The sequence below is a fragment of the Bombina bombina genome, chromosome 3 (genome assembly GCF_027579735.1).
Source record: "Bombina bombina isolate aBomBom1 chromosome 3, aBomBom1.pri, whole genome shotgun sequence".
Lineage (NCBI taxonomy): Eukaryota > Metazoa > Chordata > Amphibia > Anura > Bombinatoridae > Bombina > Bombina bombina.
In genome coordinates, this window is record NC_069501.1 from 1,179,504,637 (window position 1) to 1,179,510,636 (window position 6,000).

The window sequence follows — 6,000 nt, forward strand, 5'->3', positions numbered from 1 at the left end:
ACGCCTTCCTGCTCTATGACGTCACCGCAACTAGAGGCATTCCTTAAAGAAACACTGTTTCCGGATTTGGGCCATGTTGGATCATGGTACTTGTAGTTTCAGGGAGATTGCATTTAATTTGCGGGCCCCTGGAAGCCGCTATTATAATGAGGGAAACTCCCTGAACTTCAGGGAGAGTTGGGATGTCTGTATATATATATGTGTGTGTGATTCAGTGTTGATAAAAAGGATTCCTACAAACAATATTGCTAATAAATAATGCTGACAATCATTCAGGTTAATTAATCAGCAAACACGATACATAAAATGAAAATAAAATGCACACAATACATCTAGATGCTTTATGTTACTAGTACTATAAAAATAGACAACCTACTTTCCAATTTCCAGCTCATAACACATTGCTTTTAGTTTGCATCTTCCTTCCCGCCTTCACTTGAGCCTTCTCTCGTGCCTGTAGTCAAGTCTGGTGGGAGCTGTCAGTCACAAGCCTGATGACTGATGCAGACTTATCTACAGCCTTAAGCAGGTACACAGCAGTACCCACGATGTGGTGAACTTATGGCTTTGTGTGCCAACAGAGAGGCCTCTGCGTGCCAGCTGTGGCACAGATGCGATAGGTTTGCCATCACTGCAATAGGCTAAGAATAGGATATCAAGCCATTTCATTCAGAGGCAGCAATTTCAATATGATGTTTATAAGTTAATCATCTTATAAAAAAGATGTACTCCTTCCTATATAACATACCCCTCCAAGTATGTAATTAGGCACAGCACTACAAAAAAAAAAAGTATACAAAAGAAAGAGAGATTACGAGTTTTGCGTTAGGGTTAAAAACCAGCGTTAAGGGCTCCTAACGCTGATTTTTACCACCCGCTGGTATTACGAGTTTCCTTAACGCCACTTAAAAAAATGTATACGCTGAAATCATTACCGGCAACCCAGACCCAGTAGTTAACATCTACCGCCAAAATAAACATCCACGAATCACAAAAAAAAATATTACACAAAGTACACTTACACTCATACAAACACTACACTATATATTTTTTTTGTTTTAATATTTTCATGTCAAAATAGAACGGATCAAAGTTACGAGATCAGAAATCCATTTTCCATTGACTTACATAGACAGATGGGAACAGACACTCATATAGCTGCATCTAACTAATAATATTATCACATACATACACTAATCGATACATACAAACAATATACACCACATTACATGCACAAATAAGTTTTTTATTACGAAATAAACACGATTTAGCTACTTTTTCACACAAGACCATGACGTCACTCACTTTACGCTCAAAACCAGTCTTGGATTTTATTTATACACACATTTTTAGCCTCCATTGACTTCTATGGGGAAGACGTGCTCATGCACGCGACAGCCAGATTTAGCTAACGCACGCAAAAAAGCGTAGACAAGAAAACTCGTAATACCAGCGTTACAATTGTGAAATTAACTCATGTTTTCCTGCGTTAGTTCCGCTATGACAAATAGATCAAGAAATGGCTATTTCCCTATGGAGTTATGGCTTTTACTTCTGTGAAATTCACAACAACATCAAATTGTTTTATACATTTACATTATATCAACTACAAATCACCATCACTAGTAACAAACATTTTGAATAATTACATCAGATTGAAATGGACATAAACATAATTTCAACATTTCATGATTCACAAACAGTAGACAATTGGAAACACCTATCATTTACCTCTATTATAGCATTTCATTTATTCAACTCATGAACAGCATATCTACATAGGCTTAACACATGATCATTAATGGATGCACATACATTACTTTTAGCATTCACTCATACATGTGCATTCATATGATGGGGGAAAAACACATTACATTCTCTCTATGAATCAGGAAACATAAAATAGGGATTTTACTGTCCCTTTAACATCACGAATCACTCACAATATACCATTAGGAATTACGTACAATAACAACATCATTAGAACAGATTACAGCTGTCACTTTTTGGGAAGGAACAACAATGCTATACTGCTTTATAGAAGTCAGCATAAGTGGGAGAGAATCACAATATATACGTATATGTACATAACACGCATCACGCAACCACAAAGCACACATTTATATTTTTTATTTTTATTTTTTTTAATAAATTTTTTATTGAGGTGATGTACAATAACATAGTAACAATACATATGTCCCGATACAAAACAAGTTTGGTATAAACAGCTTTACCATTCTAACATAGGAAATAGGCTGAGTCTAAATCAAGTAGGTGCTAGCAAAGAAGTCTAAATTGCCATGACAAACCTATACCTATACTAAGTACTTGCAAATGGGAGCTTGGATTGTATAGAGTGACAAGACAGCTAGTCTAGCAATAGGTACTGGCTGAAATGATAAAAGTGTGTCTGGGGTGTGCAATATAAGATATATGACATATATGGTTAAAAGTAAAAAGAAGAGACTTGCGAAAAATAAAGGTAACTAACCGGGACATATGATACAAAAACCTCTTTTTTATGACCTGTTACTTAATACAATTAAAAATGGTCCCCATCCTACTGCGTAAACCATATTATAGGTTATCTATTCATAGTGTATTGTGGTAAGATGGGGGTTGGTGTCATGGTTTAATGTGGGGGGGGGATTCAGCGGACCAAAGCCGCTCTGGTTAAAAGAAACAAGGGGGAAAGAGGGGGCGTGTCCGGGGGTATAGTGTTATCACGCTAATATAGTTTGGAAGGATAACATATAAACAAATTAGCTTATAACTAAAGTGAAGATATATTTCAGACTGTCAGCCCTCATCATAGAGTAATACTGTCCCTATTAAAGTGTCCTCAGAAGGATATATGAAATGTTACAGCGCTGTGGGTATTTGATAGTATAACATTTCACAGTATACATGTATTATAACTAGCTCTGCTATTGCAACCATGAGGGAGATTCTTATAGAGCTGATGTAATGTGTGAGTATAAGGCTGAAGGGGATATCCTCTGATATATGTAAAACCAGCAGGGGAGAGTGATACGAGCTGTTGCCTGGGAGAAGCCAGCGGCATGAATTTTGGTATGGTACAGTGGATAAATACAAGAATAACTAGAGATCTAGGTCATAATGAGTATGTACAAATATAACATTAACACAGTAATAAAATATAGATAGACAAAACTTTGTTTTTTCCTTAATATATGTCCCTGAGGAGGTCAGTAAAGTTTTGAATAGCCATTAAGAACTTGCTAAACTATTGTCATAAACAAAAGGAGCTATAATTTGAGCATCACAAAGTAACGTGAAGAAAGGATATGAAACTCCAGTTGTTAGGGGTTACTAATTCTGGGAATGGAATATCGAGCGCAAATACTGCTGTAGGTTATCTAGATTATAAATATGCACCCAGTAGGTGATATATGGAGCCCGAGAGTAGTATGGAAATGTATTGCTCATTAAAGGGCATCCTAATGATTAGGTGTGTAAGGCTACCAAGAATTATAGATCCTTTCAATAACTAAATATTTGAAATAGGTGGATGAAGGAAAGCTAACCATTAGGGGGTTCTGAGTATGAATTTCCTATAAATGGGAGTAACCCAAAGACTCATCAAAAGCGTGGGCTATGGCAGTAGAAGTACATTATTGACCCAAGTTACAACAAAATAACTAACATATAAAACATATTTAACTAGTCATTTAACAACTTGAGTTTCATTACCGTTAACAAGATGTATTGCTCCTGGTAGTATTCTCAATATAATTATTTCAGGGTGCCCACCAAGCCCAAATTATACCTTAGGGCCAAAGTGAAGTTGGATCATATTCCAACCTCCCCAAGCCATTTTGGATTAGGGATAGCCCATCTCTAAATGGGGTGTATTGGTGTTTTAGACTATAATGGGAGCTAGACCTGATTGACAGATAGTATTTATCCCTTTTTTAATATAGACTGGCCCTGGAGAAGACTGCTTTAGTAGAATATTGGTAAAATTAGTTATATGAATTCAAGGCGAGGGGTCACAGAGAATAAATGCAAAGCTGAAGCGATAACATTTTCTCAGCCCCCGACTGGACACAAGTATTATAGTTAAGGGATAAACCTCAGTTACATCATATAGTAGATAGTGCAGCCACATATCCCAACTAGGGAGACAGAACGAGGGACAGCCATATATATGTAACTGTGGTGCAATGCATAATATAAAGTAAGCTATATGACCATTCTAAAATGATGTTAAGATGTTTGTCACAAAATAAAAAGCATGTCAGTAAAAAAAAAAAACAATAAAGAAACAAAGTATGAACAATGCAAACCACACATTCTGTGAACTGGGACCAATATAGAAAGCTCATATTGGCAAAGACTAAAACATTAACTGATATTGAACTGCTTGCTAACAAAAGTAAAAACTCATGCTAACGTGGAGCGAAATACTAGAGTTAATTTAGGGGAAGATAATAAGGTTCCCAAACTAGATTTAAATTGGTGTAGTCACTTAGTCAAGAAGGTCCCATGCGCAAAGTTGTCATACTGGGGTATCAGTCCGACAGCGCCAAGAAATTTAACCCACTCCTATCTTCCTAAACCACCAAAACTCATATGGGACATCAAGCTTGTGGTTTCTCAATCTGTGATACCATCCTAGATGCTGATGTTGATTCCGTCCCTCTATCTCCGGTGCGAGGTGAAAAAGTAATACTGATTGTGGCGCCATGTTAGTAAAGCGTCGGTAATCAGCTAGTTGGTACCGCTTCTCTCCTTTAATGTTGTGGTGTCCTGTGTTATAGATCGGTACTCCCAGGTTGCCTGTGTATCCGTTACTTTTTAACGACTGCATGGGAGCTGTTACTTCTCTGGCAGTAAAGGGGTCTCCGGTAGCTCCAAGGAGGACGTCTGTATCTCCCCGTAGAAGTGTCAAGGGGAGTATCATCTCAGAAGTCTCTAATGAGTTAACAACAGGTAGCCTCATATCGCCGATCCAGTCCTCTTGCTGCATTTTATGAGGCTTGTTTTGAGCGCTAGGCAGTAGTCCGTCAGAGCTCAGCTCCGTAAACTGGGGAGGCCGATCAAAATTTTTCCCATGCTGCTGAGTCGTGTCATAGGTAGGGACTGGGTCTATCAACCTACGCATGGACTTACATATGCTCCTCAGGTCAGCAAATTGACAGTCCATTCGAAGTTCCAGAGCCTCAAGCTGGGACCTCAGGATTGCGTGGAGTGACTGCATGATAAAGCGTGTCTGAGAATAGCCGCCCCTGAGAGACCCCTCGGGTAGTAGAAGTAGAAAGTCTAGGCTCCTCAGTAATGCTTCGCAGAAGGCTTCAGCCGGTTTAGAGCTTAAAAATATTGATTATACCTAAGAGGTAGCATAGTCAACTGTTCCATCTTCCACATTAGAAGTCCTGATAGCAAAATTTCAATGGATGAAGTCCCCTCTCCATTAGATTATTGTTATTTAAAGAAGTTTAAGCTGGAGCTTCTAAAAATGTGACTGAACACCATCTTTGCTTGGACACGCCCCCCACACATTTATATTTGAATCATCACACAATAACAATGTAGTAAAATACAATGAGGATTTGATAACTAGACAGGCAGGTTGATAATATGATGATGTCATTAGAAGCTTCAACCATACACATTACAGCTTTATTACTGTACCGCCCCTTTCAGAAGTTTAGCACTCAATACTACATATACGTAAACGACAGTTTGGAACATAATTATTATTGCGATTTTAATAATCGCAAATCACTTATATATACAATACTAGAGATGTCAGCCAGAAGATCTTCAGTATTATTGCGATTTTAAAGGGACGCGTACAATATTGACATCTCGCAAATCACTTATATATACAATACTAGAGATGTCAGCCGGAAGATCTTCAGTATTATTGAGATTTTAAAGGGACGCTTACAATATTGACATCTCGTCAATCACTTATATATACAATATTATAGATGTCAGCCGGAAGATCTTCAGTATTATTGCGATTTTAGA